A 22,583-nucleotide genomic window follows, 5' to 3' on the forward strand; every position below is an offset into this window, starting at 1 on the left:
ATAATACTGAATAGTGCTAAGGAATTAGTAAGGAAGTATAAAATCTGTTTGCATTGATATGTTAAATGCTAGGGATGGATTTGGGTTGGTCTGAAGAACAAATATCATAGCTGTTTGAAATATAGGCAAAATATCCAGATACTTGGTGGTAGGCTTACTAAGGGAGTATTGTCAACTCCCATTTACAGAGTTCCTCCAATGTCCTGCCTTGGAATGATCTTAACAGATCTTATCTCATTTAGACCTTACAAAAATCCTTTGAAAAAAACATCATTTACACCATTATGTCACCAGTGAGGAAACAGACTGTCAGAGGTTACATAATTAGCAAAAGTATAGATCTGTCCAGCTCAAAAGTTCAAACTCAGAAAAGTCACTTTTTGCTCTGTAAACATACAAGTAATCTATATGGTAAGGACTTCATTTAAAATTAGCAAATTAAAAATAATTGTATGATCATTGTAAGTGATTTTTTTTGAGAGTGAAAATTCTTGCTTTAAACGTGATTCTTTTGAAACAACTGAATCTTGCTTTTTGATTTTTGAGCAATTTTCCTTCTTGCAAGTTAATTAGCATATGCACTTGTTCCTATATCCACGACATACATAATCATGTGACTTCTATGTATATTAAATAGTTCAGGAATACAATACACCCAAAAAGAAGAATAGGATTCTCTCACTGATATATACATTCCCTTTATTAAAAAAAAAAATTATTTCTTTTCCTCTGGAAGATGTATTTGAAAAGCTGTCACAGAAAAGCATCATGACAAGAAGTAAATTTACAAGAGGGAATTGAGAATGTAACTCATTGGCAAGTGAGAATGTATAACTTAAAAGAGGGCATGGAGATAAGAAAGGAAAGAGCAGAGGCAGGGAGCAGCTGAGTGCAGGATTTGATGAAAAGGTAGGAGCCTTGAGGGACAGAAACAGGAATTAGAATGGCTTTTATGCAGCCCAGTTTATGTAGAAAACAGGTCCTTGGGTGGAGGGGAAAAAGGCAGCCATTCTTTTTAGAGTTTTTCAAATACAAGTACAATTTTTGTGTTCTGACAAAGACTAGAACACAGAGATAGATGTCTATCATTATTAGACCTATGTCTTCATTCCCAGTTCTTCAGATGATCCTGGCTCAGTGTTGACTGTGAATATGAACAAAATGAGATGAGGAAAGAGAGATAAACAAAGATAAAGAATAAATTTATTTCTAGGGTCTACAACAATTCTAGGAAACATAGCGAGACTCTTGGCCGTCCATGTTCTGGAACAGCCCTCTGCATGCAATCCTTTGATACACAAGCATTTATTAAGCATTGTTATTAATCCACAGGGCTGACTCTCATGCAGACCTAGAATTCAGGATTAGCTTGGGACTGAAGGAAGCTTTGGGAAAAGAGAACACAGAGAGACGAATTGGAAAGGATGTGTTTTAAGTAACACACATGAGATTTTCATAACGAGCAAGAGAAATGATAAGTTTGACTGTAACTTTTTGTACAGAAAAGTGACGAGCCTGTTTGGGAGAAGACAGAAAAACCTAGAGTCTGAAACAGAGAAGTCCACTATAATGAGGATAAAAAAAAATCACTGAGAGTCTTAACTTAGCTCTTGGATGGAGATTGAAGAAAGGAATAGAATCTGCTTGTGGGTTTTTGGATAAAGGGGAAGAAATAGGTAACATTGAAAAGGAACCCTTTTCATGTTTAAACCGGTGATAAGATACCAAAGATAGCTAAAGATAGGGAATTGAAGAAGAGCTGAAAACTCAGATGGATAATAGTTGATCTGTAGTAATTCAGGGGATGATAGAGTATAAAAAGGGAAAATAAGAAAGAAATTGAGAGAGTATGAGAGGCTGAAAACGAGTTGGCAGAAGCACTGGGTTTGGTGATGTGATCCTTAGAAAAGACAGCAGATCAAGAAGCCTTGCGCCTGAAATCAACTGCAAGATGAAGCAGCATTTCTTCTAACTATACACAAGAGTAGTTGGTGTCTTTTCAGATCACATTAGAAAAAACTGAGGCAGAAAGCACATAAAGCAGTACTTCTCAAATTTTGCTGCATATTAGAATCAACTGGGGAGCTTATAAAAATTTCTTGATGTGCTGGTTGTCCCCCACTCCAAGAAATCATACCGTGTGGGTTGGGAGGCGAGCATCGGACCTTTTTATAAAGATCCCCGGTACCTAAAGTGTGGGACCCACCGATAGATGCGGGTCTTGAAATTCTGAAGGGAAACTGAAGAGCAGGTACTGAGTGGATAAGTCAAAAAAGAGTGACAGAAATTGTCTCATGACATGAAAGTGTGGTTTTCTAACAATCTACAGCAATGCTGACACTAAGTGCTCACTGGAATGTACTTGTTTTTTGACCCCTTATTTCCACAGAGGCTTCCTGACAGTTTGTTTTAGTTACTTTGATACATTGGCTTTTCTGTTGCTATCTCAGTGTATTAACATACTGAGCACATGAATTACAGACCTTTGTATGTCAATTGAAAAAGGGGAAAAAATGCTAGGTTGATGAAAACTTGGCATAAATTAGTCACAACATATTCAAAACTGCAGCTTGAACGCTGAGCTATGCATAGGATATGTATAAAAACCTGATGCGGTGATTATTTCATGAACAGTTTTGGATTTATGCTATTGTCCTTTAAATATTAGCAATTTATGAGGTATTGAAAATGCTTCCATTCAAGTTTGTGAGGTGATTTCAATTAACACGTTTTGTTCTGCTTTGGATTTGCTTTTTAAATTCAGTTTATGTTCATCGTTGTAACAGAAAACTTTTCCTTTAAGAAGTCAACTCTTACTTAAAAATCCTGGAAAATTATGGTGTGCATCTTATTTTTTTTCTTTGATTAGGCTTGTTTAATTCTGTGTTATCTGCCTTTGCTTTGATGCCAAACAAGATTAAAGTTTCAAGTATAGTATGCTAAATTTATAATGTGAATTTAAAACAAAATTACTTATAAGAAACCAACATCAGCACCTAGGGACAAGGCTGAGCTATTAGCATAATTTACACCAGTGAAGATATTCTACCCTAATTATTTGTGGCCAATTATCAATTACTGGTCAATGCTAGAATCATTCACCATAATTATTTCCCTAAGGTATCTTCCCTGCATCTAATGGAGAGCTTCATCATATGTTTCTTCTTTTTTTTTTAAAAGAAAAACAATACTTACTGTTTTCTAAAAGATTTTCAACCTATGAGAAAACCAAAACTAAACCTTTACAAATGAGGATTTCTCTAAGAATTTAAGTCTTCAGGTTTTAAATATCTAAAACAAGGAGCAGAAGTTATCCATGGGTGAAAAGATGGTGCTAGGAAAAACACCTAAATTATTGCTGTTTCATCTCCACATTATTTTTTATTAACTTCAATTCAGAAAAGAAATTATTTTAAAAGGTTAATGTATATCTCATAAGTTAACATTTTAAACAATAATTCCTTTCCTTAAATATATAGTTCCTTTCTATTAAAATCCAAAGCCTGCAAACACTAACCTTACATTTGAATTCCTAATGACTCCTCCTATTGTCTCATTTCTGTTTGAACCTGTCAATCAATGGTGAAAAGTGCTAATCACTCCCAGAAACCCCAGTCTTGCTCACAAAAGTACCAGTCGCTGAAAAAATAATACTGATTGTTCAGGAATGGGCAGGAAATCTCACTGGGGATCTAACTGCACAATGGAGTTTATTAAGTCCATTTTGCTCAAGTCCAGCTCTCTCTGCATGCAAGGGTTTGGGACTTTAATTTCAAAGTCAGCTAAAACCGGCTAAGGTAACTTATATTCATTAGCCGGGCTCTGACTGAAGCGCTGTGAAATCTCTTGGTTAGTGCTTTTGGCTTTCAATAACAGCAGCAGCATTAATTTGTACTCTTTATACCCCCCTCCCCCTTTTTAAAGAGAAAGAAGAAACTTAGTTGGATCGTAGTCATTTTAAAATCTTAATTGGCCCATGTACTTTATCAGCAGCTTATTATTTTCGAACTTCACTCTTTTTAAAGTGACTAAACATACATGGGGAAGATATTTTCCGTTATTTCTCCCTATGCAGTAGCCTCCCCTCTCTGCCCCCCCCACCCCCAGCAGCATTTATTACTGAGAAGCACTTATGATGGGCCATCAAGTATCACATTACTGTCTTACTGTCCACATTATGCAGAACACCAACTTTCTTTTATTTCTCTTGTTGTTTTTTTACACTGCAATTTATTTGCTTTCTGTGAGGTGGCAGCTGCAGGGGGCTAGTGTGAAGGAAGAAGAGGGAGATGGTACTATCATTAAGGAATAAACAGTAATTACCTTGTAGAAGTCTCTGGAGTGATTGATTACTTCCCCAGTTTATAAGAACAGGCCTGGGAATATACAATAATTGATTTCTATTACTTATATGTATTTTCCTTTTAACTTTCCAAAGAAGTAACGTAGTTTAATTGACTTTAATTTCAGATTATGTATTTTTATGACTTCTTCTGGAGTTGGATTGGAATTAGAATTAACAGGGGTTGCGAACCACATGAGGCATATTATCAGTAGAAAGCTGAAAAAGGTGGTGCGCGCCTGTGTGTGTGTGTTTGATTTTACATGTTACCACATATCTTAGGCTTGTCACTGGATTGCTTTTGCTTTTTAATGTAGGTGGCAGTTAGATTTAGATCATTGAGGTATTCAATGGTTTATCAAAATGCAAGGGTGAGCAGCAGCTATGGCAAGGTCTGGCATAAGCACGATGGAGAGGAAACCTCTTCAAGGCAGGCTTGACAGATGTGTGTAGGACAGTCACTTGAGTGGGTCAAGTTGGGCACCACCAGACATCAAATTGCACTGCCCCTGCTGCGATGGCACGGGTCCAGTCAAGTTCTTGTGAAATTGCAAGGAACTGAATTTTTAAAACCAGGCATGTTTTAGAAGATCTGTATTCCTTTGCGGGCTAGGAAATTGAGGCATGGATTGCTATATAATGCATCCAGAATGAAAAAAAAAAACCTAAATCATAATCAGATCCTTGTATTTGACAACACTGACAGTGGGCTCAGAGTATGTAATAATTTGCCATTTGGACAAAGTAGAAAAGAGGGTATTCCATGAAGCATCATATCTCCTGACTTCCCGCAAATTACATTTTGAGTGCTTCGCAGACACAACTCATTTTGTACACTATATATTCTTCAATTAGAAGGTCTTTCATATTTGGTTGTAAGTATTGGCTAATTGGTCTTTTCCCCTCTCACTGGATTGTTTCCTTGTCAAATTTTTATTTCCATTGCTTGGCCCAGTGTCGGGCACATTTTAGGTGACAAAGTGTGTCTTTAGCGAATTTATAATGACTCATCTCTGCAAGGCTGACTATCATTCAGGTTATAATTGGTTATATCATCTCAGATGCTGAGATGTCCATTTCTCTTTGTTTGGAAAGAAGTAATTAGGATACTATATATTCTTTGGTACTATAAACAAAGCAATAGTGCAAAATAAAAGATCGCCAGTTAAACAACACCAACAACACTTCCCCAGTTTCAACAATACAAAACAACTAGCTGCTGATACAGGAATATAAACCTCCCTAGGATTTGGCACATCAATATTTGGAGAACTAAGATAAGTTTTTCAGTTCTTAATATTACTTTGCATTATAATTCCAATAATGAAATCTACTAGATTAGAAAGAATAATATTATTACTTGCAGCTTAAAATACTTAGGATTTTCTGCACTGAGAGCATTTTTTTCTCCTTCATGTGGAGCAAAATTAACTATTTTAATGTAATAGGTATCCAAAATATCAGTTAATTTATTATATTTAATTTAAACATTGCCTTACAAAGATAAAATCATAAGCTAAAGATCCAAAATGCCCATTAATTCCTGATATCTAATATACACATTGCTCTAAAAATCACAGAGGAAGCACTGCTAAAATTCACGTCTAAAGAGTCCAGTTCTGTAAATCCTCAATGAGCTGACACTGCTGAAGTTTTCTGTTGAAGGAATTATTGCTTTTATGCTATGTAAAATATTTGTAACTATAGGAAATCAGATTGTAGTATCTGAAGTTGTCAACTTAATAGTGAATGATTTCACAAGCAATATAGTGGATCTAAACAATGTGCTTGAAATATGTGACCACAGACATCAGGGTATCACTTCAACAATGCCACCAATAGCATGAGTGACACTTGGTGGAACAGTGAGTGACTGGTCCTTAGTGGTCTTGTGCTTTGTCATGTATTCCTTTCTCTTTTCTTTTCTTTTCTCTCCCTAGCGGCTATTTGTCATTCTTGGAAGACTACAGACTTCCCTTCCCCTGGACCTTTTTGAACTCTGCTGTCTTTGAACATCATGGATATTGCAAAAGAAACTATTTACTAGGCAGTAATTATATGCCACCCCTCATGTAAAGGTAAATGATAATGAGGTATGTGCAAAGAATAGACAGCCCTGTCAAAGGGAAAAAAGAGTGGCTCCTAAAACTTAAAGCCATACAAAATGCCTTATAGACGTGTCCTGGAGTAACTGTATCAATTAACCACGCTAAAAGCTCCAACTCAGATGGGCACTGCACACAGCATGTCTACTAGTGTTTTATTATCAAGTCCATTATGATGAGTTCTTGTCCTAGACAAAGGGAGAACAGAAAAAGAATCCAGGCTGACAAATTAGACTTGAAATCAGTTTCATTTACATAACGACTGGAAGTTCATTAATAACAGAGTTTTAATTATTCATGCTCTTGTTTCACTAGATACAGCAGTTTTCCCCCTGCTGTGCGGGATGTCTGGATTAGCTAAAATGAACCTTAGCAAACTGATAGGCTACCCAGATACTCAGATGCTTTTCTATTTTCACACTACTAGAGATGGGAGGACGGGGTAGGTGTGGGATGTGTACAAATGGGGGCGGGGTAGGGAGAAGAGGTAGGGAGAGGATGAGGACATTGAGCAGAGAAAGAGTGAGCAAGCTAGCAAATTACTTTAGGTCTGTATTATATGTTTATGGTAAAGAAAGAATAAAAAAGGGAAAATGTAAACCTGTATTTTCTGGTACTTTCACCTGAGTTCATAACAGTATAAATGGCAATCATTTCAAGATTTTCTGATGGGGCATACTACTAATATCCTTGTGTGTGTCCTTGTGTGCGCACACAATACCCTTCTCCTGTGGATAAAGAAGCACTAACAGGACTTATTTTTGTCTGCTTAAATTTTGCAAACTATTTTGCATAAAGTATAGAAAGAAAGAAAGAAAGAAAGAAAGAAAGAAAGAAAGAAAGAAAGAAAGAAAGAAAGAAAGAAAGAGAAAGAAAAACTCCCCTCTCTCCCTCACGCTATCGGTTATCTTTGAGAAAAAGGTTTAAAGTGGGTTTTAACTGCAAGTGGATGTAACTGAAGACGTTGAGCGCCTGCTTCCTTCATTTGAGGTTCTGTTTTCAATCCCTGGCCCTGGTACCTCAAAAAAATAAAATAGAATAAAAGGAGGAATTAAAACAAATTTTTCTTAGTGAGAACAGTGGTGATATTTTCATTCTTGGTGGTTATAAATAATGACAATAGGAACACTTTCCTGCAAAGAATTTAAACTGTCTTCACATACATCTATCTTCTAACAGACTCAACGCTATCTCAGCCAACAGGCCAAGGGATATTGTATTTCAACTTCATTTTGTGTCTATATATTTTCATCGACTAACTTAGGCAACTATCTCACAAAGAAAGATTCCATGACAAATTAAAAAAAGACCCAATGGTTCACAACATAGGGCACCTTCATAGTTTGGTTAGGTGGTAAAAGAGGCCAAAGGAGAAACTCTTCTCATTTTGAAATCAGACAACAGCTGCAGGTTGGCTTTCCAGGGCTAAGCCTTTAGAATAGTTTTGGGACAAAAGTCCTTAGTTTGGAAAACTGACATTTAAAACAAATGGAAGGAATATTTTGAAGGAAAAAAGCCCCCCCCCCCTTTTTTTTTACAAGGAAAAAATCACATTTAGCAAGGGCTTATTGAAAATACCAAACACTTGGTGTACATTCTCTTTTGTGGTTTAAACTTCACAAAAATTATGATATCCATTTTCCCGAGGAGAAAATTGAGCCGCAGAGAAAGCAGGAATGTATTAATAGCTAGTAAAGGAAGGAGTAAGGATTCCAACTCACCAGTGTCTGACCAAATTGCCCCTTGCTACAAACACACTTTAAGACCATGATCATTTATACTTTTCATTAAGTTTATATGACTTACTTTATTTTTCTGTCTTAATTTTGTTTAACCTTCCACTGATAAAATAATTTTCTGAAAAATGAAAGCAATTACCTCTTTTTCAGAATATGGTATAAGAGCTTCTGACTGACAAGATATTTTAAAAAATCAAAAAATCAAAAAAGTCAAATATTTAAACAGTTAGTAATATATTTGGAAAGCCCAGGAGCTAAGTGCTACTGTGAATGAGGTCCAATTCTAGTAGTAGAATAAATAAGTAAAAATTAGACACAGACTACTACATATGCAATAATTTTAAGTTGAAAGCTACATTTTTAGATCACAGAGGAAAAAGAGTTAATCACCAGAAGCTGACAGCTTTTATTTCTTTAAGTTTACTTCTATGTGAGCATTTTGTCCACATGCTGTGAAAGACAATCATAGACCAATAAGCAAATTTTCCTTTTTTTTCTTTTCTTCTGTTTCCCCCTTCTTACCTTCCTTCTCACCCCTCCCCTTCACTTTCATTTTTTGGTAACCCTATTGGCCATTCTTTTCTGGTTTAAGAGTTCATGTTTACTGGCTAGTTTTCATTTTCATTTCATTTGTTAATTCTTAGGTTTTTCTTTATCTTTTTGGTTTCATAAAGCTATCTTTATGTGGGAAATTTTGAATGATTAATCACTGCTTCAGAGAGATTAAAACTATTGATCTATTAACAATATTTCATCTCTTTGATGTATATACAGATATTAAAGTACAAAGATGTTATATGACAAACCTAAGGGGGGGAAAAAGCATTTTGAAAAGCCAAAATAAGATCCCTTAATAGGGAGCAACCCCAAGCAACACACTGGCTTTCAATATAAAATGCAATAAAACGACAGTTAATAATATGTAAAAGACAGAATCAGTGCAGGCAGCTGGGACGCTACTGACAGTCTGTGACATGTGAGATAGCACTTTCCAAAAATTACCTTAGCCAATCTGGAAATTAAGCTGAAAAAGACACTTCTTTTAAATCTTTGATGGATTACTACAAAAATCTGATATGTTCCTGAAAAGGATAATGAAAATAAAACATTTTAAAAGAGCAAAACAAACTAATTTTCCAAGAAAGCTTTTACTGCTCAGTGGATAATGTGTTGGGTCTGCTCTAAAACTGAGTTCGGTTCTATTTTCCAGGCCCCCTTTCCTCCTTTATAAATGTGTAAATACTGCCAAAGGAAAAAGAAAACAATGGAAGGTTGTATGGGGAAGAGGAGGAGGCAGAACAGACATCTGGGTTGTGTTTGATCTGGCAGCTCTCTCTTGTCCGTTCGGTGGATGCTGCCGTGGGCAAGCAGGAGGGATCTGTCTGCCTGTGCTGATATTTGATTTCCAGGTGCAAGTATTCACTCATCTAAATCCTGACCATATGCTGTCATACATCTGCCTAAGTACTGCTATTTCCTTTTGAAGTAGATATAAAACATACACCTGACTGGCGTACAAGATGGATGGTCCAGAATCAGTGAGATCTCCAGCAATTTTGCCAGGAAAACTTAAGCCATGGAACTGTTCCTTAATAGCCATTGTCCTTAGTGTCTCTCTGCCCAGCAAGTAGTCCAGCATTTTGAGGCACTTGGTTTAAAAAACAAAAAAACAAAAACAAAATATAATCCTTAATAGAAGTCAAGAGATTAAAAGTTTCTAGTCATGTTCTGATCATTTTGTTTGTCTTTTATAAAGTGAAAGGGTTGACTCTTCAAACCTAGAGGCATATTCAGTCAGTGGGGAAAAAGTGTTAAATACTCAGATTCTGCAGGCCCACTGCCAAAAATTCTGACTCTGTAGTGTGCTCTGGGGCCCAGGGAATAGGAAATTTTAAAGAAAGTTTTAGGAGATTACAATATAACCTGGCAGACAAAGAATGTCTGTCTCTTTAAGGTAAAAATTATGCAACTTTTGTTTCAACTTTGAAAATGGATCAGTTCATGAATTTCTCTTAAGTTCACTGAAGTGAACCAGATGTTTCATTTTGACTTTTTAAAAAATAAATAAACATATACTTCAGTTATCTGATGCGAAGTACAGTGGGTGCAAAATAATTTTCTGCACACACCAAACAATCCAATATTTGATATATTATCTCAAACCCTGATAGATATATTTTAAAAATTAATATAAAACATTTACCCACTATTGGCAAATTGCTCTTTTGCAGGACCTTGCTATCTAGCAAATGGTTAGAACTGAGATGTCTGTATGGTGTAATTATTAATTTTGTGAATTTGGGCAACATTGTTTAATTTCTCTGATTCTTGGTTTTCTAATCTGTGAAATGAATATGATAATACTTCTCACCTTGGAACTTTGTAAGGAATTAAGATACTGCAAATAAAAGGTCAAATAATGGCAGGTAATATTATTATCTGACTGGAAGCTAGGATGTCAGTTTTGTCCCTTGGATATCTAGTTAGATAATTTGAGGTTTCATAGATTCCATAGTAACAAATTGAAAGGCATGGTTTAATTTTCTCTAAAAAATGAGATCAATAGCGATTCCAATTGTGGCTCCCAATGTGCAATGATGACATGGGAATTCCACTTGGAGAGTGTGACGTGTACCTCATTGTGACCAAAAGACAATGAAAAGTGAAAGCTATGAAAATATCAGGTTTTTATACAAATTTATACAGGTTTTATACAAATGTATACAGGTTTTTCTACAAATGTCAGGTTTTTATACAAATGAATTCATTTGCCTGGAAATTTGTTAGCACTCACTTTTACAATTCCTGTAATTATTAAAGAGGAATTTAATAAAAAGAAAAATAAAAAACAGGTTTTTATTAGAGGTATTTTACTACATTCTCATTCTTTGATTATTGGTCAATAATCAAATTAGTATTAATAGTATTATTGTGTTAATAAGTAAAAATTCAATTTCCATCAATCCTAGAATATATATACTGTTAAAAAAGAAAATAAAAATTTCAGTAAAAATAAGTAAGTGTTGAATGTCTAATTTTTTACTAGTGTATCAGGAGTTGAGAACCATGTTTTCATTAACTTACTATTGAAGAACAGTTGTGTTGTTTGTTTTTTTTTTTCAGGACACAGAGGCCTTTAATAATTTATGTCTTACTGCAGGAAAAAAAAAGAGTCAAAGTTAAGGAAAAAGATATTTCTCAGCACTCAAAAAAAGAGTTTCACTGAATTTTATAGTGTTTGGATTTAGTAGAATGTTTGTTTACTTTCATGTCATCTTCCTTTCTTGTAATAGGTGGAATATGAATTTAGCTCCATATTGGCACACTTTGGACTGCTATTTAAAATATCCAAAGGGGTAAATAAAATTTGAATCAAGCTTACAAATCTGTTCACTGGGTTTCTGTTTGGGTGATAACACAAGGGAAAGAAAAGGGAGGAAGGGAGAATAAGACTGGGAATGAAGTAGAAGAAAAGTGGTAGAAGCTCATAAACAGAACAAAAGATAGGAAGGAAGGAAAAGAGAGGAAAGAAAACAAAGGATCAAGAAAGTAAAAGACAAAAGGAGGAGGCAGGAAAGTGGGATAATACAAGCACACGTGCCATTTCTTAAATACCACATTCTAAGTAAAGTGTTTGAAATTCGTAAGATACCTCTTTAAAGGTGATATCAGGAATAAAATTCTAACAGTGCATTGATACTTACATTATTTGCACAAACACTCACATACTTAGTTTTCTTTTGTTTATGAGGTTATTAGTCTCATTTTTAAAATTAGAAATTTTGAAATTTCCAATTATAAATTTCAATGATGTTTTTGAATCCCAAGATACAAGTACCCACATGCTAAATATAAAAAACTCACTATGACCTTTAAATGACACATTATGGTTTCCATTCTTGTTTCATCTTTCCTGTTCCCATACTCTCTAAAATTTTCACCCTAATTTCAAATACCTTGAAAAGTCCAAAGTCCCCTCAAGAGTTGATAATACAATGATTATCCATGATCACAGGTGTGTACATTATGTTCTAAATCCTGCCAAAACCTACTTTAAAAAAAAAATTCCCCCTGCTTTTTCACTTTTAAACTCCTAAAACCAATCATCTTAAATGTGATCTCCTCTTAAATGATTTCATCTCCCAAAGGAAAACAAAACAAAACAAAACCCATGCTTCCTCCCTTACGGTTCTCTAACACATTGTGGAATATGACAACATCCCCAGGACTGGGTATTGCATGCATTGCTACATTTATTCTCACAAGGAAAAAACTTATAACTGTTACCATTTTTCAGTGTCACAGAGCACAGTGTTGGAGGTGAAATAGAATCTGTATCCAGCCAATTTCAACCCCACATTTTTAATCCTTGTATATCCTGCCTCCTCGTTAGTTACCTAAGGCATTCCTGACTGTGTTACAACCCCAGGCTTTTGAAAGTAAGTTTCTCTTAGGGAAGGTACCAGATCACACTTATCTGTGTTTGATATAGTAACTGGTACAGAAGAAGTTAAAAAACTATTTTTTGAAAGCATAAACTAAGTCAAAGTTTCAACTTTTTGATCAAGGTACCCTTAAGGTTTGCAGCAACCACCTGCTTCCTTGGTTCCAGTTTCTGATTACTTAAAGCAGGCCTTGTTGTTCGGCAAATGGGGTGCTAGAAAGAAGGAAGTTAAAGTGTAATACATCAGGTCATATCATTTTTATCTCAGGACTTGCTGGCCATACACCAACAATTCTAACTTTGTTGTTTAAAATCACTTACACACGCACGATGTTCACACTGGTTTTTTGTTTGTTTGTTTTTTGCAGAGGAAACCCTTCTAATTGTTAAAGTGGGAAATTATCAAACCCAGAGAGGCACATGGTTGAGAATTATGGAGACTTTTCTTTGATGATTTCTTTTCCCAAATGTATAAACAAACCTGGCTTGGGAAGCCAGAGGCAATGGAAAGGAAAAGCGAGAAACATTGCAAGTGTGGAGTCCCCAGATGTAAGGATTGTTCTTAATTCCTAAATGTTTATTATATGACATTTTCAAGTTTGCAGTCCATTTATTATGATGTTCTTGCATGCCCTCACCAGGTGTTTTTCAACTGAGCACTAAACTTCCCCTTGTCGACTCCAAGAGGAAACCTTCAGGTAGGTTTAATGCAGAAGATTAAGACTGCATTAAGATTAAGTCTGAAATGTTCTGCTACCAATTAGCCCTCTAGTATTTCTGTAAGCCTTGAATTTTTGATGCGATCAATGACACCAGTGGAGCCATCTACTGTGGAGTGGTTATTAAAGATATAAAAATCAATACAAAGATGATACTTGGAAATCTATATCACAAGATAATGAATCACCAGGAGAGCCCACTAAGAAGAATGTCAGCAAACCAAACAGAGGGTTTGTGCATAACAAAGTATTTCATGCCAGTAGAATTTAAGCTAAATTTTGCATGAGACAAAAGTCTTCAGGCTACACTTACGATACATTTGCATGACAAGGTTTTAATAAGATGAAGGCACAAGTCCAACCAGGCAAAGGGTTCCTAGTGCATTTAAAAAAAAAAAAAAAAGGAGATAGAGATGTTCAAGACTGAGCCAATAATGGAGTGATTTAACTTTAAGTAATGACAAAATAGCATCAAAACTTTCTCTGTCAGTAATCCTCATTCAATTTCTTTTAAATGAAACATTATTTGCCTGTACCTTAAGTCCATAAGTACTGATTGATATTGGAGCTGTGTATTGGAGCTTCACAGAATAGTCTAAATTTAATTTGAACTGGGGATTGATTTCGTTTCCTTCAAAGGAAGATTTTTTTTTTCTTTCCAAAATTGAGCTGGTGCATGACTTTGCAAGTTCATTTTGGTTTTCTCCTTGACACAATTGTAAGTGACATGAGAACATTTATGTGCTTTATCCTTAAGGGACATCACAATGCTAATGATGTCACAAATGACTGGGAGCTATTCTTCAGCTTTAGAGATATGGATTCCCTGTGATTTCATATCATTTACTTTCAGGAAAAGCAAAAATAAGCAAAATAGCCACAGTTACCAGTCCACTAAAACACTGTAGATTTAATCGTATAGACTTTTATGGTTGAGATTTCCCTATTTACAAAAACCTGAAGTTTTATAGGAAGGGATTAAGAGAGGGTGTGTTTGTTCATATGTTGTATGGTGCAAAAGTCATAAATGTTTCTATTTCCTTTTTTCTCTAGGCACATACAGGAGCTTCATCTTGGAACTCCTAAGAGGCAACCATTATGGAGGGACATGCCCATAATCACTGTGAGTAAATCCTTAACAGGGAAGTCTGAACTTTTCATTAATCAATAAATTTACTGAATTACAGAGAAATTTTTTACTTGGACTTTGTTCATCTACTTCTCACCCTGGGGCCCAACACAATTTCCAGAAAATGAAATCATGATCAGTTCATGCAATTGCATATTGTTTGGTTCCCCCTGTACTTTCATTGCATGTTTCAAAGTTGGACTTAATCAGCTGTGTGTTGTTATGGAGTCAGTCATGGTGGAATTGCAGAGACTTTTTTTTCTCTCTCTCAGAGTATCTACAACAATAAGAGCTAGATACACCTTGTAGTTTTAACCTGTCTTCACAGTTTTGACTTAATTTGTTTCCCCTTACCCCCTGGGACTCCCAGTGCAAAAGAACCATTCGGGAATGTAAAACAAGGGGAATTAGTTTAGACTTCAAGAAAACATAGTTTTTTGCTGGCAATACCTGTCATGATGCAGAATGCCTGCAGTTTAAAATATTGTGCAACTTGATTGTCCTGACACCTCGTGATTGTCCTCTTGGACTCCCATTGCCTGGGGAATGTCATTGTGCTCACAGCTATTCAGTTCTCAGGCTTGTACTCAATGGTACTGATACTTTAGTTCCTTCATCTTCATCTACAAAATTTACACTACACAACATGAATGCACTTAGAGGTTTCCCAATAGTTACAGAATCAGGGTTTAACTTGGGAAGTATCTGATATATCTTTCAGGTGGTGTGAGAAAAACATACAAGTTAAGAGAAATGCTATTCTTATAAACATGGAAGTTCATAGGTAGTATTTTAAGGAAGCATATTTTTGCAGAACAAAAGGCTGTGTATCTCATCCAAACTATGGAAACCTTTAGCCCTAAGTCAGTAGTCTTGCCTGCTTGAAGATGGGCTTTGATGCCTGGAAGGACATTATTGATTCTTTTAAAAATAGCTAATGATGACATACTTGTCCTGGGTGCTGAGGCTACACTTTATATAAGGGGAATTTTGAGAAAGATGTTCAGCAAGTCTGTGTAAAGCCACTTCTGTGAGGGTCAGATTTTAAATGATTTAAAAAAAAAATGATATAAATGCCTAAATGTAGGGTGGAATAATTAAACATTATTTTCGACAAGTGGAAGAAATGAGATGTCTGTGAGCAAAATCCTTCTGAAAGTGGTAAATGATAAAAACTTGAACTCAAAAATGGGCAGTAAGGTCAGATGGAGAAAGCTACAATTTCAGACAATGTATGTTCATCAGCTTAAAGCCAATGAGGTCTTGATCAAATGAGCTGGTAAAAATATGATTGAAGGCTAGCTATCTAAAAAGTGCAAACTGAACAAGAAACTTTCATCTTCCATATAGCTGACATGGGTCCGTGGGCAAGGGAGAAGACATACAGAGGGCATTTACAACACAACATAAGTAGAAAATAGTTTCTTAGATTTATAATTTATAGACATCAAGAAGATAGATGTATTATTTTATAATGCCATGCCTTGCTTTATAATTTGATATTACTATATTTTCTTAGCCTCTATAAAAACAAAGCGGTTTTGGCTTATAAAGAAAAGAACAGCTTCAATTTAAAGGAAATTGATAAAGGATGGAGGCAAAGGAAGAATTACCCAGAATTTGTACCCAAGAGACCATACAGTAGTTATATCTTTGTAAACAAGTCCAGAAATATGAATACTTTTAGGCTCCTGCAAGTCAATGCTTCACCAGGCTTCTAACTATTAAATAGTCTTGGCAGCTACGGATCCAGAGACCCGGATAAACCCAAATTTTGTGTTTCTGATTTTAGGGGGAGGAAAGCAGAACGAAAATATATTAAGGCAGGGAGAATTTAAGTTAAAAGGCAACCAAATGTGTTGAAAAAAAATAAGACTAGAAAGAAATATAACAAAATGTTAGCAATGCCTTTCTTTGGGTTTTAGCATAAACAATGGCTTTTATTTTCTTCCTTTTATGTTTTGATATTTACAAATTTTCTGTAATAGCATTTCTATTATAACCGAAGAAAATAGATAAGTGAAAATGCAATTTAACTGTTGAAAGTACTGTTATATACAATATGAATATATTTTACCACTGGTAATGCCTTTGGCTATATAGGAAAAATGGTTTTCATAGAAGGACTATAATGTTTTTATAACTAATTAATTGGGAAAGCTCTAGGCAAAATCAGAATTTCAGATCCTGGGAGTTGAGTACAGTGAAGATTTGATAGACTTGAGGAAAAAAAGGTAAGATCAATGGAAAATCTTCCAGACAGTGAGAACATTCTGTTGTAAAGTATGTAAAAACATGAAAACTGAGAACAAGCAAAGCAACCTTATACGAAAGTGAGTAATAAATGAAAACGATTAGCAAGTAAATAGGCCTTGAATTTGAAAGTAAAGAGCTATGAACAGGATTTTGTATTTTGAATGTCAAAATTAAGAAACTTCATTGGGAAATAAATTTATGGCATGAGAAAAATCAACCTAACACAGAGTCAGATTGATGTCTACTGTGGGGGACTCTAAGTCATTAGCATTGGGCCTGCTTTACTGACACTATAGCTTTCTCATTACTTCCAAGAAAAAGCACATATAATGCTTTTACTCTTCATAATTCACTTGCTTACTCAAATATTCATTGATTTTTTTGACTCTGTTGCCCATCTACTTGCAAAACATTCATTGACTTCATGGGACTAAAGAATTAGTATTGGTTGATGTTAATGTACATACATGCAATAAAACTGTCAACTCAGCCATCTTCCTGGTATATCGGAGTATATAATTAAAGCATCATTAGGCTGTGAGGCAGCATTGTTGGAAAAGCAGAATATAATGGAAAGAGCATGATGTGGGTTCCAATCCTAGCTCTGCCACTTGCTGCTTGTTAAACTTGAACAAAATTTTCTGAGCCTCATTTCTTCATCTTTAAACTAAGGACAATACCTTCTTCCTAATATAAATTTTGTGATAATTAAATGGGATAATACATAATGAATATAACAGAATATTAAAAAAATAAAAAAAAACAACTCTCAATAAATGGTAGCTAAGATTATGAATCTCATCTGCATACTTAGAATATACTTTCATAAGACAAAGCAACTTTTAGCTTCCAGTCCAATATCTAATTTTAAGTTCCCTTTGAGTGAGTCAAGTTTTTGGAATATTAATCTGAAATTGATCTCATTTTTTCCCTTAGAAGCAAATGGTTAATTCACAGAACTTGGTCTGAAATAGGCTCTTCTTCATTCTCAAACCTCTCTCTGTCAAGGTCAATGGTACCAGCTTTTTCAACTTGTTCCCTTTGGACTGGTCAGAAACTCAAAAAAGCAGCTTGATGTGCCAGCAGGGAAAGCTAATTAGATTAATGTGTATAACTGAGGAGTCTCACCGACTCTGGGTTTCTAGTTCAAGATGGGATTAGTCAGTAAACTTTGTACCCAAGCCCAAAGTTCGGAGCTTAACTGTAGAAGGTGTAGTTCTCCCTGAGAGAATAAATTCTTTATACTGTCCAGAGGATTCACTGTTACAGTCTAAGTGGAGAGCCTCAGACTTCAGTTAAGTTGGGGATTTTGATGAGATACCTATTCGTACTGTCACTGTCCCCATCCTGGATATCTCAAATCAGAACGTCTACAAAATTCATAATTTAGAATATCAAGTTGAGCATATGTATATATATATATTCTTTCTGACATTAATATTTACTTTGTATATATTAATTTTACCTCTACTGATAAATTGCATAGAGCAGGGACAACTTTTCATTCTCTTTATACACCTCTGTTGTGGAACAATTTTGGATACACTATAGACCTTCAATAAAATTGTTAAATTAATTTTTCTTTAAATTCTCCTAACAGTAAGAGAGTGACACTAAACAGTAAATTTAGCTTGCAATCTCTGGAGATTTATAGTTTTAGTAAATATGATGAAGATCCATTTTAAACGAACCCTTTCATTCTTGAAATGATGGGATCAGAGAGGAAAGAGAAGCAGACAGATAGTTGTAAAGAAAGGTTGACCGTAGAATGTGGATTTGGTACATGTCACAATCTGCTAAACAGTTTTTTTCTTGGACATTTTTTCCTAAAACAATCTTCTTTTTTGAGGTCCCTTATCTATTTCTACTAATTGTATCTCAAAGACTTTAGTCAGATCGATGTTAATTGCTCAAGATCACTCAAATTTCTGATGCACATTTGGGACTAGAACCTAGAAACGCTAATACTGTCATATGTTTTTAACCATGACACTTTCCTGAAATGCCGGTTTCAAGGAATTGACATTATCTATTCATATTTTTTATATTACCATAGCACTCAAAGTTTATAGCAAAAAAAAAAAAAACCCAAAAAAACAAACTAGAAAAATTATGCTGAAATATTTTAACATAAAACAATGTAAAATTTCTGAAGTATTACACTAAAGCATTGTCTTAAAGATAACATTATCCCTTTCATGGGAACTATTATTAATCTTACTTTCAATATTGTACACCTATATGCTCTATTATATTTACCACATTGTATTTTGAAAATAGGAAAATGAATTTTCATATGAAAATTCAAGTAAGAATCATGATGGAAATGTTAAAAAAATATGATTTAAAAAACAATTGTTTTTTAAAAAAAATTCTTTCAATAAATAAACTATTAGTAAATACTTGTTCTTCAAAAGATACCATCATTATTCTACCTTTCTAAGTTTTGCCCTTATAAATGATTTAGTACCAAATATTGTAATAGTGTGGTTAATTAAAAAAAAGATTCCAACACCAGCTTAGGTCTGACTTCTTATTTTAGTTAATAGTTTTTAAATGGCTCAGCAGATAACTTGTTTAAACTTTACAAATATCATTTTCTGCATTTAGGTTATTAAAATAAAAATATGGCATAATAAATGATAGCATTTATACCAAGGATCTAAATTAAGTAAAACAAATGATATCTCTACTTGCATTGTGTTAAAAGATCAATTTCATGTTATTTGTAAAATTATCTTTTGAAATACAATAATGATCAATGACACTTTTTCAATGAAAAAAACAGGTGGGAGAGCATTTATCAATGACTAATTCATTTTGGAGTGAACTCTGGTGTTCCAGGATTCTATAAACCATACTCTGGTTTTATTTTCTTTTTTTCCTGCTCTGATACCTGCAATCCTGAAAGGAAACATGGTGATGGTAGAATTGAGAAATATGCTTTTGCTGATGGAGGAGGGGGAAATCCAATGACTTGTTCTCCTCTGACCAATTAGCACTATGGTATTGCTTCTTAGAAGAGAAGGATGCATGCCAGTGGAAACATGGACTATTGGCAAATCTACTGCAGGGATGGGGTCATTAACCATATATAGGCTCATTAAGCTCTAATGTTGATCATAATCATCCGCTTGTGATTTGAAGAAATGGTGACTCCATCCCTCTGAAAGGACTTTTGTTTCGTAGGTTCCTTTCTATTCTGCTTCCTGAAACTCAATGCCAATTGATGTTTGCATGTTTCTGAAATGGCGATGAGTCTTCTAATTGATTCTCTGACTACACAGTGCTCCGAGCTGGCAAGTGCCCTGCTCTTGGGTCATTTTACACGTCACACCACCTAGGGTTAGCAGGAACCCATTCAAATGGCAATGGGATGCCAATTATTTTCCTTCCTGGCATTTACATGAAGGGTGTAATATATCTCCTTTAAGAGAGAGACTGTTAAGAGGACTTTGACTCCTTTAATAATTTCTACCATCACCAAATTTGTGGACTAAAGGAGATCTGAGAGAGTGAAACAAATACAGTTAGCAGGTAGAATAAAAGCACCCAAATAATTAAGTTAATTTAGTGCTCACTAGGTGCCAGGCAATATTTTAAGCGCTTTACATCTACTAACTTGTATACACTCTGCCACAGCTCTTGAAAGTAGATATTATTATTTTTTCTCACTTTGCAGATGAGAGTACTGAAGCCCACAGACATATAGTAAATAGCAGAACCATAATTTAAACGTAGAGAATTTTTATCTCAAGTCCAGGGTTTTGATCATTTTTCTATAGTTGGACTCAAAGATCCTGTAAGAGTTCATCTTAATATAAAATCGATAGCCCCTTGGAGTACGCAATTCCTTAGTAACAACCATAAAAGCAAACGACACTCTGATTCAAAGAATTGGAAATATGAGTTCATCTTCAACAAATTTTTTACACCATACTTCCTCATGTCATACCATGTGTGGTAGAAGTAGATTTAATGAGCTATTTGGTACCTCTTCCTACCTCTGCTGAGGAGCACATCCTAACAAATCTGGCTTTCTCATATGAAAATGGCAGTTCTAATCAATCTCCATTTGCCTATGTGCTTTGTAAAGGCCCAGGCATACTCCAGGAAAGGATCATCTTAAAATCATGAGAATATATTTGCAAGATAGGTAGCCAGACTTAAGCATCAAGCAACAGATAACCTGGCTTATGAGAAGCGGGAACCACAGATCTGGCCTCTTCCTCAAGTCCAAACCAGGATCATTCTTCTGCCTTCTACTTAAAGAACTTTGAAAACCACCAAGAGATAAAACACAACACATTGAAACAGTGCTTAATTCATTCTATAATTAAATCCAGTATGCCTTGTTTCGAAATTAATCCTTTACCTTAGAATTCTATGTAGGCTCCATGCTCTTCAGAACTAGTTGTGAGATTTAGAGTTAAGTGGTCTGTGACCTAGAAGGAAAACAGAGAAACCCGCAGTTCAAATCCAGCATGAAAAAAGTATGAGTAGGACTACAGATACTTTAGCATGTGCACTAAATACTGTTTTCTATTAGACTCAAACTGTGCAGGCATTTACCAATTTGGCAGTAAGGAGAGGGCAGAATTTAGGTGAGAAGGAATATCAGTGTTTTTTTTTTTTTAAGGTTGTATATTTATTTCTCTCCCATTCCCCCTCCCCGCCCCATTGTCTGCTCTCTGTGTCCATTTGCTGTGTGTTCTTCTGTGTCTGCTTGTATTCTCATTAGGCAGCTCCAGGAACCGATCCTGGGACCTTCTGGAGTGGGAGGGAGCACCACCTCAGCTCCATATTCTGCTATGTCTCTTATTGTCTCTCCTCTGTGTCTCTTATTGCCTCATCTTGCTGTGCCAGCTCTCTCTCTCCATGTCGGAGGGACTCCTGTGTGGGGCGGTACTCCCCATAGGCCAGCTGACCACATGGGCCCGCTTGCCTTCCTGGGCATCGAACCCTGGATCTCCTATATGGTAAGCAAGAGCCCAACTGCTTGAGCCACATCTGTTTCCAGGAATATCAGTGTTTTTGCCCCAGGTGCTTTAAGTATCAGCTGAGATTGAAAAGAGAAAAGGTCTAAACTGATTCCTGGAAGTGAGCAAGACATCTGAACCCAGGAGCGGGGAATGGGCTGCCACCCACCTGGGGAAATGGGTTAATAAAAAGATCAATTGCTCTCTTGTCTTGTTAGTCATTACACAGCCCATTGATGCCACCTGCTTACTTTGAATGTAAAAGTACAGGTCAGCCATTGGAAAACTGCCACCATCACTTCAGAACCCCATTTCTTTTTGCTTTAGTGCTAGGAGGAAATGGGTCAAACTCTGACCCTTAAAAGCTGAGCATCTGTTCCTCTGGTAAATGCAGATATGAGGGCAAATCTGAAGGCAAGTCTTTACAGGTAGAGGGAGGTTGGGTGATTTTTATCTGCAATAAATATGACAAATTAAGAGGAGTTTATAAAGTTAATATTAACATGAACTCAGGACACATTTTAAATATAAAAACTAAAATGACTCAGGGGATTTTCTTTCCTCTTAGGTAATTATATCTCTCAATTTCGAAGTTGTCATATAATAAAAACAACAGATAACACAAATTTTTGCGTGTTTGTTGTTTGCTCTAATGGTCTTTGAGAGTTGCTCTTTTCCAATGGTAATTATTCTTTCCTGAAAGACAGGTTTACCTGTCTTGCTTTGGTATTGATGACCAATGATTAAAGATCCCAGAGCAATGCCATGTTTTTCCAGAGGTGCAAGTGCCTGCTCACCATTGGTGGCAAGAAAAGAAACTTTATTTTTGATATATTGGTGACAGGATCCCCCTCTCCCCAGCAGCTATTA

General features: G+C 35.4%; 1 protein-coding gene across 1 annotated transcript in view; it reads right to left on the reverse strand.

The window, feature by feature from the left end:
- The window catches only part of ADGRL2 (adhesion G protein-coupled receptor L2), a 653,868-nt gene that overhangs the window by 503,581 nt on the left and 127,704 nt on the right, over positions 1-22,583 (reverse strand). The window contains exon 3 of the mRNA XM_058303275.2: positions 21,110-21,179. The gene's annotated coding sequence lies outside the window, so the exon portion shown is untranslated. The remainder of the gene's footprint in view (positions 1-21,109; positions 21,180-22,583) is intronic.

The sequence above is a fragment of the Dasypus novemcinctus genome, chromosome 9 (genome assembly GCF_030445035.2).
Source record: "Dasypus novemcinctus isolate mDasNov1 chromosome 9, mDasNov1.1.hap2, whole genome shotgun sequence".
Classification (NCBI taxonomy): Eukaryota; Metazoa; Chordata; class Mammalia; order Cingulata; family Dasypodidae; genus Dasypus; species Dasypus novemcinctus.